We start from the raw sequence: 12814 nt of genomic DNA, 5'->3' as shown, positions 1-12814 counted from the left end.
CTTTAGTCATATTTAAAAAAAAAAAAATCATTCCTGGAGTATTTGATGACTTTGCCCTGCAGAAGGGTTGCCCTTCCCATCTCTCTGTTCTTTTTGGTTCATTTGAGGCTAGGCTTTGAGTTAGTGTGGCGCCACAAAGTTTCTGTTGTAGGGTCATTTGTCCTAGCACCTGCTTGCCCGCTGGTCAGCTTTTTTTGCCCTTAGAGGCTTTCTTGGGGAATCTTGTTTCATAATTTGGACTGCTCTTGCTTTCTACCCAAGGAACACTCCTTTGCAGGTTAGAGCAGTCTGAAGAATCTGGAGTACTAGTAAAAGCTCTTCTTCTCATTTCGTTGATTAGTTTTGCCTGTTTTCCAAGGTTCTCACGACTAAGTCAGGCTCTTTGCTTTCTTCCCACTTTTCATACACTAGTTTTGTAGAATCTTATCTTTACTGTTTAACAATAGAACATAGTTATACTGTATTAGCCATCAGATACAAGCAGTATCATTCCCCTCACAGATATACCTTGTGCTGAGGAATGTTCACAGTCAAATGCTCACAGTAAGAGAATTTTGTTTTTTTGTTTGTTTTTTTACTTTTTGGCTGCACCGTGCGGCATGTGGGATCTTAGTTCCCCAACCAGGGATCGAACCCTTCCCCCCTGCAGTGGAAGCAGGGAGTCTTAACTGCTGGACTGCCAGGGAAGTCCCTGGTTCAGTTTTTGATAATTTTAGAAACCTAATTGGTAATTTCCTGTGCAATTTGGAATACAGAGCTAAGAATGGAATTTCGTTTTAGTCATATCTTACTCTTTTAACTTAACCTCCCTCTCCCCCCTTTTAACTGCATATACTGCAAAGTGTACTGGAATAGGAATAATCTAGCTTTGGTTCTGGTACCTTCTAAGAAGTTAATTAACTGTATGACTTGGAAGTCAGTTCAATTCTGGGTACTTCCAGTTTAAGAAAATTATTTTTGATGATCTGCACCAAAAGAAGGAGCCATATTTGAGAAAGGGGAAAGCAAAACTAAAAAATTCCATTTAGACATTAATCCTATCAAAGAACGAGTAGTGGCGTTAAAATACAAAACCCTCAGGAACAAAGGCTAGAAAAGAATCTTGCCAAAATCCTTTCCTTATTAACCCTTTCATTATGTGTATATAGACTTCTGGGAATTTGGATTGCAAATACCAAAGGAACAAGAAAAGCACTTTGGTCTGCCCGTTAAGTATACTGTGAGACAGTGGCAAGGAAGATAGAGGTGGAGTGTTTTTCTAAAAGTATTCTTTAAAAATGGGTGATGTCTGTTTCCTAATTCTAACTAGATGAGAGAGATAAAGAAAGAGGTTGGTCATCAAACTTCACTCTTTTTTTTTTTAAACTGAAGTATAGTTGATTTACGATGTTGTGTTAGTCTCTCTTGTACAGCAAAGTGATTCAGTTATCTATCTATCTATCTATGTATATTCTTTTTCATATTCTTTTCCATCATGGTTTATTACAGGATATTGAATATAGTTGCCTATGCTATACAATAAGACCTTCTTTATCCATTCTATATATAATAGTTTGCATCTTTTAATCCCAGACTCCCAGGCCAACCGTCCCCTGCCTCCCCTCCCCCTTGGCAGCCACAAGTCTGTTCTCTGTGTATGTGAGTCTGTTTCTTTTTCGTAGGTAAGTTTATTTGTGCCATATTTTATTATTTATTTATTTATTTATTTATTTATTTTTCGGTATGCGGGCCTCTCACTGTTGTGGCCTCTCCCGTTGCGGAGCATAGGCTCCGGGCGCGCAGGCCCAGCGGCCATGGCTCACGGGCCCAACCACTCCGCGGCATGCGGCATCCCCCCGGACCGGGGCACGAACCCGTGTCCCCTGAATCGGCAGGCGGACTCTCAACCACTGCGCCACCAGGGAAGCCCCATTCTAAGCATTTTTGAGTGTACAGTGCATTCACTTTGTTGTACAACCATCACCACCGTCCCTCTCAAGAACTTTTTCATCTTGCAAAAATGAAACTGTACTCATTAAACAATAAATCCACGTTTATGCCTCCCCTTAGTCCCTGGCAACCACCATTCTACTTTGTTTCCATGAATCTGACTACTCTAGAAATGTCATATAAGTGGACTCATATGGTGGTTGTCTTTTTGTGACTGGCTTATTTTACTTAGCATAATATTCTCAAGGTTCATCCGTGTTGTAGCATGTGTCAGAATTTCCTTTCTTTTCAAGGCTGAATAATATTATATGTACCACATTTTATTTATCCATGTATCTGTCAGTGGTCACTTGGGTTGCTTCTGTGTTTTGGCTACTGTGAGTAATGCTACTATGAACATGAGTGTACAGGTATCTGTTCGAGTCCCTGCTTTCAGTTATTTTGGGTGTATATGCAGAAGTGGGATGACTGGATTTTATTAAACTCACTCTTTTGTTGAAGCTTGACCTCCTCTCATCCCGTATCGTTGACAAAGCGCAGTCAGAAAATGGTGATTGTTTTTCTTTTAGTGCACATTTAGCAAAAGCCGTAGAAGTCTTGAAAATTTTGTTAGCATCTGCACAACTAGTAATACTACTCAAATGGCAGTTCTTTTTGCAAACGGTATTATTGGCTCAGGATGTTGACAAAGTAAGTAACTTGGTGAGTTACATAGCATTGTTGAGCATCTTTTCACGTATGTCTTTGGAGAAATGTCTATTTCAGCGCCATTTATTTTAACCAAAGCATAGTTTAGTTTTAAAATGGTAACAGTAAGTGGCTATCCAAATTTGCTGTACTAGAATTTTTTTTTTTTTTTTTTGCGGTACGCAGGCCTCTCGCTGTTGCGGCCTCTCCCGTTGCGGAGCACAGGCTCCGGACGCGCAGGCTCAGCGGCCATGGCTCACGAGCCCAGCTGCTCCGTGGCATGTGGAATCTTCCCGGACTGGGGCACAAACCCGTGTCCCCTGCATCAGCAGGTGGACTCTCAACCACTGCGCCACCAGGGAATCCCTAGAATTTTATTTTAACCAGTATTACCTCAAGTATTAAGTCCTGTGAAGACTGTTAATGTTGCCTACATAAAGATAACAAGGTGATGGTATCTATTGTAATAGATGTGACCCGCGTGACTGATAACTTTGCTTTTATAAAGAGTAAGTATGTGACTTTTATCACATAGTCTGCTGCCAGGGTTCATGTTGATTTAATTTCTGTTTTGTCTGTCTCCAGAGGAATACTAAGGATTAATTGTGGAATTAAAATGTAATCTGAAGGGCCGGTTAATCTCAGGAGATGGTGCCTGTAGTTCAGGATATATTCTGTTATATTAACTAACTTCAGCAGGCAGATTTAATGTTCAAATTTGGCAGAAGCTACTAGCATCAAGCCAAAACTAACTTGTCCAATCTCCATTATATTAACAATTGACTAGCTAGAATCAAGGCACAAAATATTCCATCAGCTTCTAATGAAAAGCCGTTTGACCTGCTGTGTGATAATCTGGATGAGATGAAGGAGAAGAAATATAATAGCTATATTGAAATTTTAGTGCCCAAATTTTTCAGCAGTTGAGTTCAGCTAACTCTTACTGAGTTTGTACTATGTATAGGTGTTACAGAGGATTAAAAAAAATCAACCAGGTGCACTGCATACTCTTGAGGCACTTATAATCAGGCAGACATGGACCCATATGTCTATGGCACACAGCTGATGGTGGATATGGAGATGTGAAGGTATTACGAACCTAAAAGAAGGGAGCACAAGTACATGTGTATATTCACTCCCCTCCATTAAAAACAATATGGAGATGTGAAGTTATTATGAGCCTAAAAGGAGAGAGTGTAGTAATTAATTTGCTCGGGGATCAGATTGTGGAAGGATGAGACTTTTTGTTTCACAGTAAGATCACTATAGCTAAACAACCTAAGGAAAATTCTGATAAAGTATTATTATGAATAAGTCACAGAATGATAGTGTAGAATATCTTGGTTTTATTTTTTTTAATATTTATTTAGTTATTTGCCTGCATCTGGTCTTAGTTGCAGCACATGGGGTCTTCGCTGCCGCGTGCGGGATCTTTAGTTGCAGTGCGAGAACTCTTAGTTGTGGCATGTGGGATCTAGTTCCCTGACCAGGGATCGAACCCGGGCCCCCTGCATTGGGAGCGTGGAGTCTTAGTCACTGGACCACCAGGGAAGTCCCCTAGAATAGCTTGGTGTTTTTTTTTTTTTTTTTTTAGAATAGCTTGGTTTTAAAGCTTAGCAAAACTGCTTAGGGTCTAGGCAGAGTTTTTTTTTAAGAATTAATTTTGATTAGGTGATATATTTACATAGTACCAAATGCAGAAGATCTCAAAGATACACAATGAAACATCTCTGCTATGCTTTTCCTTTTTTTTTTTTTTTTTGGCCACACCATGCGGCATGTGGGATCTTAGTTCCCCTACCAGGGATTGAACCTGTGCCCCCTGCATTGAGAGCATGGAGTCTTGACCACTTGACTGCCAGGGAAGTCCCTGCTACGCTTTTCCTATGTCCGTCTGGTTCCCTTCCCTGGAGACCACTATTAGCAGTTTCTTGTATTTTATTTGTGTGTGTGTATATCATATATATCATACATGACAATGTATACATTATATATGTGTGTGCGTGTGCAAATACCTATGTATATTCACCCCTCCGTTTTTTAAAAATACAAAGACAAGTATGTTACATACAATATTATTGTGTATTTTCCTTTTCGTGTTTAAAATATTTTTTATATTAGAATAATAGAAATTGTTTTATATTAGTACACACAGAGCTTCCTTGGCTTTTTTTCCCCAAGGCTGTTTAATATTCCATTGTGCAGCTGAACCATAATTTAACCAATTTCCTGTGGATGGACACTTAGATGGACAACACTGTTTTATTGACATAAGCAGTGCTATAGTGAATAGCTTTGTAATACACAGTGTCATTTCACACATGTTTACTGGATAAATCCCTAGAAGTGGAATTGGTGGATCAAAGGATATGAGCATTTGTAATTCTGGTAGTTATAGCCATATTCCTTTCCATAGAGAAGAGGAATATAACTGTATTCCTCCATCAGTGAATGAGAACATTTGTTTCCCCATAGTTGAATATGTTAAGGGAGTTAGTTAAGGGAGTCTGTGGACAGATGCTAGTGTTCCTGAACTTTGTAAAATGATAGGTAAAAATTTGTATGTGTGTATTTATGGCTGTGTCTTTTTCTGGGGGGACAGGTCCACAGTTTTCACTACATTCTTAAAAAGTTCAGTGATTCAGAATAGGGTTAAAGGAGCTCCCTATGGCACAGTGGTTAAGAATCCACCTGCCAGTGCAAGGGACACGGGTTCGAACCCTGGTCTGGGAAGATCCCACATGCCACGGAGCAACTAAGTCCATGCGCCACAACTACTGAGCCTGTGCTCTAGAGCCCACGAGCCACAACTACTGAAGCCCGTGCGCCACAACTACCTAAGCCTGTGCGCCTAGAGCCCGTGCTCTGCAACGAAGAGTAGCCCTCACTCGCTGCAACTAGAGAAAGCCCGCGTGCAGCAACAAAGACCCAACACAGCCAAAAATAAAAAAATAAAATTAAATCTTTAAAAAAAAAATAGGGTTAAAAACCACTATCTGGCAGTTAGTTGTTTCAAATTAGAACATATCGCTTTGAATCGTATTTCTCTTTTACAAACTATTTGAGCAGAAGCATGTAAGTAATTATTAGAGATGTTGTGTGGAAAGTTATTGTGTAGGAGAATGGACTAAATCTAATTCCCAATCTTTTATTATTCTTCCCTTCACTCCCTTGGGAGGCCATGTTTTAAAAGGCCTGTTTTCTATTAAACTGAATTTATTAAGCAATACCTTATTTCCCCAGTTTTATTAATTAGAGCTTTAGAGCAGTATGAGGTGAGTTTTACTACATAGAGTTAATCCTTTCATCTATACTGAGTTGATGAAATTTTAGCTAAAGTCAAGTCAGTTTATCATTTTAAATAGGCTGTGTAGGTGAAAAATAGTTCAGGACCCCCACTGTTATCTTTAGGGCTTATTAGAGATCTAAGGAACAAATCTCTACACCAGATAATCTCCAAGGCCCGTTTGAGTTCTGTGTGTCAGCAGTACATATTCTGAGGTTTTTTGTTTTGTTTCTTTTTTTTGCGGTACGCGGGCCTCTCACTGTTGTGGCCTCTCCCGTTGCGGAGCACAGGCTCCGGACGCGCAGGCTCAGCGGCCATGGCTCACGGGCGCAGCCGCTCTGCTGCATGTGGGATCCTCCCGGACCGGGCACAAACCCGCGTCCCCTGCATCGGCAGGCGGACTCCCAACCACTGCGCCACCAGGGAAGCCCAATTCTGAGATTTTGATGAGGACCATATTAAGTTCTAATACAAGTACTATTACAAATAAACTCTCACCATAACAGATTCCATAGGGCTTTCATATTTTGGAATAATTTGGAATTAATCTGTAATTACAGTATGCATATTATTGAAAGTCACAATTCTGTTAAGTCCTGGAGAAAAAAACAGGAGCTATCTAAAATGAATTAGAAAGTTAAAAGATTTAATTTATTTAGAGCTAGTTGGTGGTGTTATGTAAAGCCCTCTTTTTTTTGATGCTATATTATTATTTGGTGGCTTGTTTTGAAAGGGGATTTTTCTAGGGATGATTTAGAATATTTCATGTGGGGAAAAGTGAGGTGAATCTGTATGCCATACTAGGTACTGGAGCAAAAGTTAAAAGGTCTTGCCTGTTAATAGCACTCAATTAGGACAATTTTTTAAAAAATTGTTACATATTCTGGAATAGAACCTGAGGAGCTGTTTGTTATACAGAATTATTTGTTGTAGATAACTTATTTTATCTAGTTCTCCAAAGTTTTATTTATTTCTGAATAGAAATTTAGAACAAAATTTTTGTTATGGGCTATCCTTATAGAACTTTTTATAGTGACATTTGCTATAATGGGAATCTGCTTTTACTAACAAACCTTTGATTACAATGAATTTTTTTCTTTTTATTGGAGTATAGTTGATTGTCAATGTTGTGTTTCATGAGTACAGCAAAGTGAATCAGTTATACATATACATATATCTACTCTTTTTTAGATTCTTTTCCCATAGATTATTTGGAGGTTGGTTATGATAAGTTAAATGTGCATACCACTAAGAAAATAACAAAACAGAGATAATAGCTAATGATCTCTTAGTGGAGATAAAATGGAATACTTGAAAAAATATGTATCTCAGTTCTAAAGAAGGATGGGGAGGAGGAAAAGAAACAAAAGATAGGAAAAGAAAGTAACATAGTAGGTTTAAACACAGATAATTAATTTGTAAATGGTCTAGCACTCCAATTAAGAGTGTCAGGTTAGATCATTGTTATGCGATCCAACTATGTGCTGTCTACAAGAAACCCACCTTATTTTTAACCTGTATCTTTGTATTTAAAAGGATGGAAAAAGATACTGTATAAACACTAAGTATAAAAAGATTGGCGTGCCTATAGTTGTATTAGACAAAGGAGACTTGAGAACAAGGAAAATATTACAAGGGGTAATGAAGGGCATTTCATAATGAAAAAAGGATCAATCCGTTGAGAAGACTCAGCAGTTGTAAATGTTATGCATCCAATAACAGAGCAAAGCAAAAACTGACAGTTGAAAGGAGCAGTAGACGAATCCACGGCTTTAGTTGGAAATTGCAGTGTTCTCTCTCAATAACCGATAGAACAAGCAGGCAAAAAAATCAGCAAGGATGTAAAAGATTTGGACAATACTGTCAGTGAACTGTACCTAATTGACATTTATAGAACACTATACCCACATGCTTTTCAGGCGCACATGGAACATTTACCAAAATGGACTATATCCTGGGCTATAAAACTTGTTTCAACAAACTTAAAAGGATTAAAACTATATAGAGAGTATTCCGACTACAACAAAATTAAATAAGAAATCAAAAAGAAAAAGATACCTGGAAAATCTCCAAATATTTGCAAGTTAAATAACATACTTTTAAATAAACTTTAGATCAAAGAAGAATTCACAAGGGAAATTAGAAAATCTTTTGACCTGAGTGAAAATGAAACATAGTCTATCAAAATTTGTGGTATGCAGCTAAAGCAGTGCTTTAGAAGGAAACAGTTTCAAAAGAAACATCTAAAATCAATGACCCAAGCTTCCCCCTTAAGAAGTTAGAAAAAGAGCAAACTAAGTAGGAGAGAAATAGAGTTGAAATAAATGAAATAGAAAGCAACTCTGAATAACCCTATAATAACCCTATATGGATTTGTAATTAAAAGCCTTTCCACAAAGAAAAGTCCAGGCCCACATGGCTTTATTGGTGAATTCTATCAAACATTTAAGGAAGAAATAACAAATTTTTCACAAATTTCAGAAAACACTTATGAGACCAGCATTACCTTGATACCAAACCAGGTAAAGACATTATGAAAAAAGAGAACCATAGCTCAGTATCCCTCATGAATATATATGCAAAAATCATTAACAAAATATTAGTAAATTGAATCTAGCTCTCTATGTATCCTATATGTATGATAACACATCATGACCAATTGGGTTTAATACCAATTGCAAGGTAGATTGAACATTAAAAGTCAATGTAATCTACCTTATTGATAAAATAAAGGTGAAAAGCTAAATGATCTTGTAATAGATGCATAAAAAGCACTTGAACAGAGTTCAGCACTAATTTGTGATAAAAGCTCTCAGCTGGTTAGGAATAGAAGGGAACTTCCTCAATCTGATAAAAGACGTCTATTAAAAACCTGCAATGAACCTCATACTTAAATGGTGAAAGATTGAGTGCATTCAACCTAATGTCCAGAACAGGTCAAGGATATCTGTTCTCACAGCTTCAATTCAGCATGTTCTGAAGGTCCTAGCCAGATGCATTAAGGCAAGTAAAATGAATAAGCTTATAGATTGGAAAGGAAAAGTAAAACTATGTTTATTTTTTAGATGTCTTATATTGCTTTGGCCAGAAAGTTCCTTCGGTATTTAAGTAAAAATAAAAGACACATTTTTCATTTTCACCAAGAACTTTGTTGAACAACGTATTCACTGTTTTGTTCTACTACCTTCTGCCATTTTTCAGGCAACTTCATAATTCCATCTTCCCAAAACTTTCTCTTTTTGAGCAAAGAACTGTTCCATGTGCATTTTACAATCTTCCAGGGAATTGAAATTTTTTCCATTAAGAGAATTTTGTAAAGACTGAAATAAATGGAAATCCAAAGGTGCAATGTCTGGTGAATAAGGCAGATGAATCAGAACCATCCAGCCAAGCTGTAATGGTTTTTGCCTGGCCATCAAAGAAACATATAGTCTTGCATTATCCTGATGGAAGATTATGCATTTTCTGTTGACTAATTCCAGACACTTTTCGTCGAGTGCTGTTTTCACTTGGTCTAATTGAGAGCAGTACTTGTTGGAATTAATCGTTTGGTTTTCCAGAAGGAGCTCATATACAACTCCCTTCCAATCCCACTATATACACAACACCACATTCTTTGGATGAAGACCGGTCTTTGGTGTGGTTGGTGATGGTTCATTTCGCCTGCCTCACGATATCTTCTGTTCCACATTATTGTACGGTATCCAGTTTTCATTGCCTGTCACAATTTGTTTTAAAAGCGGAACCTTTTTGTTACGTTTAATTAGAGAATTGCATTCAGAAATATAGTCAAGAGAGTGTTTTTCGCTTAGCTTATGTGGAACCCAAACATCAAAGTGAGTAACATAACCAGGCTGGTGCAAATGATTTTCAGTGCTTGATTTGGATATTTTGAGTATGTCGGCTATCTCCCGCGTGGTAAAACGCTGATTGTTCTCAATTAATGTCTCGATTTGATCGCTATCAACTTCAACTGGTGTACCCAACCGTGGAACATCGTCCAGCGAGAAATCTCCAGCATAAAACTTCGCAAACCACTTTTGACACGTTTGATCAGTCACAGCACCTTCTCCATACACTGCACAAATAGTTTTTTGCGTTTCAGTTGCATTTTTACCTTTCTTGAAATAATAAAGCATAATATGCTGAAAATGTTGCTTTTTTTCCTTCCATCTTCAATATTAAAACGGCTGCACAAAAATTCACCAATTTTGATGTTTTTTTAAAATGCACACTGATATGACAGCTGTCACAATACAGTCTAACAAAATTGTTTCGAATGAAGTTAAAGACAACTAAGTGCCACTAGAGCCATCTTAGGGAAAAAGTCGAACGAACTTTTTGGCCAGCTCAACAGATGACATGATTATGCATGTAGAAAGTTCTGAGTAATTGGTGTTAAAAAAAGCTACTAGAATTTAAGTTTAGCTAGGCTACAAGTTCAATTTCTGAAATACATCAATTGTATTTATGTAAACTTGCAATGTACAATTGGCAATTGAAATTTGAAAAGCAATACAATTTACAATAGCATCAAATAGTGTAAATATAAAAACATTCCCCAAGAACAGAAGGGTGAGAATATTTCTTAAGAGTTCCTTGTAATAGAAGTTTCTTTGTATTCCCACTTCATTAATGAGGACATTGAGGTACAAACGATTAAAGAACATCATTTGTTTATGAGCACACCTTCGTTAAATACCTGTTATGTAATAGATACTGTGCTAGGGACATAGTATATAGTAGTGAGTAGAAGATTATCCCTTCACTCATGGAGTTTATAATCTAGTGGAGATTGCAGGGAGAAATAGATTGAGGGTGCTGCGTTCCCAGCCTTGGTTTAGCATTTTTTATTTAGATCAGTGGTTCAAAGCCATTACCTTTTAGTTAGATTTTAAATATTGTGACTTGTTGAATAATCTGGCCTCTATGCGGGCAAACTATTTTATTGTAATATATGCCTGACAGTTTATAGAGTGCTTAAAACTGGTTAGCTTGGTTGTTTAAAGTTTCATGTTAAGGATGGTCCATGTGTATCTTCCCGTACTCCCATTGAGCACCAATTTTATTTCAGACAGTATTTTATCCACCTCCCCAATATATAGTATTATTTAATTCTTGCAATATCCCTAAGGTGGGTGGTTTTTCCTTTTTTATCACAGATGAGAAGACCAGAGTTCATAGAGCTTAAGTGATTTGCCTAGTTTCATTCAGTGGTTCAGTGATTCAGTCCCACACCTACCTGACTTTAAACTGTCGTTACCAGCTATTCTCATTTTTCTATTGGTCACAACCCTGGGCCATCCCATTCTTGCCCATTCAGGAAATGCGAGTAAGTGAGATAAATTTTTATAGTGCTAAGTTTGAATCTTCCTTTTTTTTTTTTTTAGAGAAAAACTTTTATTTATTTATTTATTTTGGCTGTGTTGGGCCTTCGTTGCTGCGCTCGGACTTTCTCTAGTTGCGGTGAGTGCGGGCTGCTCTTCATTGTGGTGCACGGGCTTCTCATTGTGGTGGCTTCTCTTGTTGTGGAGCATGGGCTCTAGGTGCACGGGCTTCAGTAGTTGTGGCACGTGGACTCAGTAGTTGTGGTGCACGGGCTCTAGAACCCAGGCTCAGTAGTTGTGGCGCACGGGCTTAGTTGCTTCGCTGCATGTGGGATCTTCCCGGACCAGGGCTCGAACCCAAGTCCCCTGCATTGGCAGGTGGATTCTTAACCACTATGCCACCAGGGAAGCCCTGCAGTTTTAGTTTTGTTATACTGTTTCCTGTAGGAGAGGGCAGTGGGTTTGTTTCTTACAGATTAATTAATAATCTCTTCAGAACAGTAAAAACCAGGAACCTTAAACTTACTGGTCATCGAACTTTCTTTAGGGTTATGTATCCCTTGGATATTTTAATTCTGATTATGATTTTCTTTCTTATGAAAGATTATGCTGATCTTTTAATTTTTGTTCTTATGACCATTTCTTCTGTGTTATCTTTACTGTGAATGTGCCCCATGATTTTGTACATAGCTTCCCTTTTCTATCTGTAAATATTAAATTTGTAGTTTTTAATCAATAAAGGAGAGGTTTTTTTTGTTTGTTTTTCAGCATAAGGAGTAAGGTTAAAGGCTAAATTGTAAGCTTTATGATAAGCTATAAAGTCCATATGACTTGCTTTTATGTGAATTGAAGTCATACTCCCTTCCCTTAGGATTAGTTTTTTTAAATGATTAATTTTCAGTTGTATAAGGAATGCATGCATACTTTTATAATAATGAGAACTGTAATTGCTCAGAAAACTTTGGTATGTATCCACCTAGATTTTTAAAATACTGTACTTATCCACTTGCATACATATTTACCCGTAGAAAACATACAGTACTGATTTCTCTGTGACTTTTACAAACATTATTGTTATTATTATTGTTCTGAACTTATCATTATTGTTCTGAACTTACTTTTCACACAGCAGATGATTTTGAGATCTACCATAAAGAAGTTGTTAAATGTAGACCTAGTTTGGATCACTGTTTGAATAATCATCCCGTAAACACATTTGTAGAATGGTGTTTTGTCACTTACTTAAAGAAATATTAGATAAGGGATTAGAAAATTAGAAGGAGAAAACCTAGCCTGATCCTTTCCATAGATGATCAGGAAGCTCTGGAGGGCAGGATTATGTTTGATGCTCTTCTGTATCCACCACAGTAGCAGTACAGTCCCATGGTTGTAAGTCCTTCCTGTATTGAGCAAGAGTGCACTGATTTTTAATTTTTTTAATTTTTTTAAATTTTTGGCTGTGTTGGGTCTTTGTTGCTGCGCAGGCTTTCTCTAGTTGCGGCGAGCGAGGGCTACTCTTCGTTGCGATGCGCGGGCTTCTCATTGCGGTGGCTTCTCTTGTTGCAGAGCACGGGCTCTAGGTGTG

The 12814-nt window shown here is 37.7% G+C and overlaps 1 protein-coding gene across 3 annotated transcripts in view; it reads left to right on the top strand.

Annotated features, from left to right (window-relative positions):
* TLK2 (tousled like kinase 2) overlaps nucleotides 1-12814 on the top strand; it is a 102703-nt gene that overhangs the window by 11806 nt on the left and 78083 nt on the right. Inside the window, exon 1 of one of the 3 annotated variants that reach the window (XM_082678882.1) lies at nucleotides 11354-11368. The exons of the other annotated variants lie outside the window; for them this stretch is intronic. The gene's annotated coding sequence lies outside the window, so the exon portion shown is untranslated. Of the gene's footprint in view, nucleotides 1-11353; nucleotides 11369-12814 lie in introns of those variants that run through there. 3 annotated transcript variants of the gene reach the window in all.

This window comes from Grampus griseus (genome assembly GCF_964374135.1).
Source record: "Grampus griseus genome assembly, chromosome: 20".
Taxonomy (NCBI): Eukaryota; Metazoa; Chordata; class Mammalia; order Artiodactyla; family Delphinidae; genus Grampus; species Grampus griseus.
This window is presented reverse-complemented; position numbering and strand designations above follow the sequence as displayed.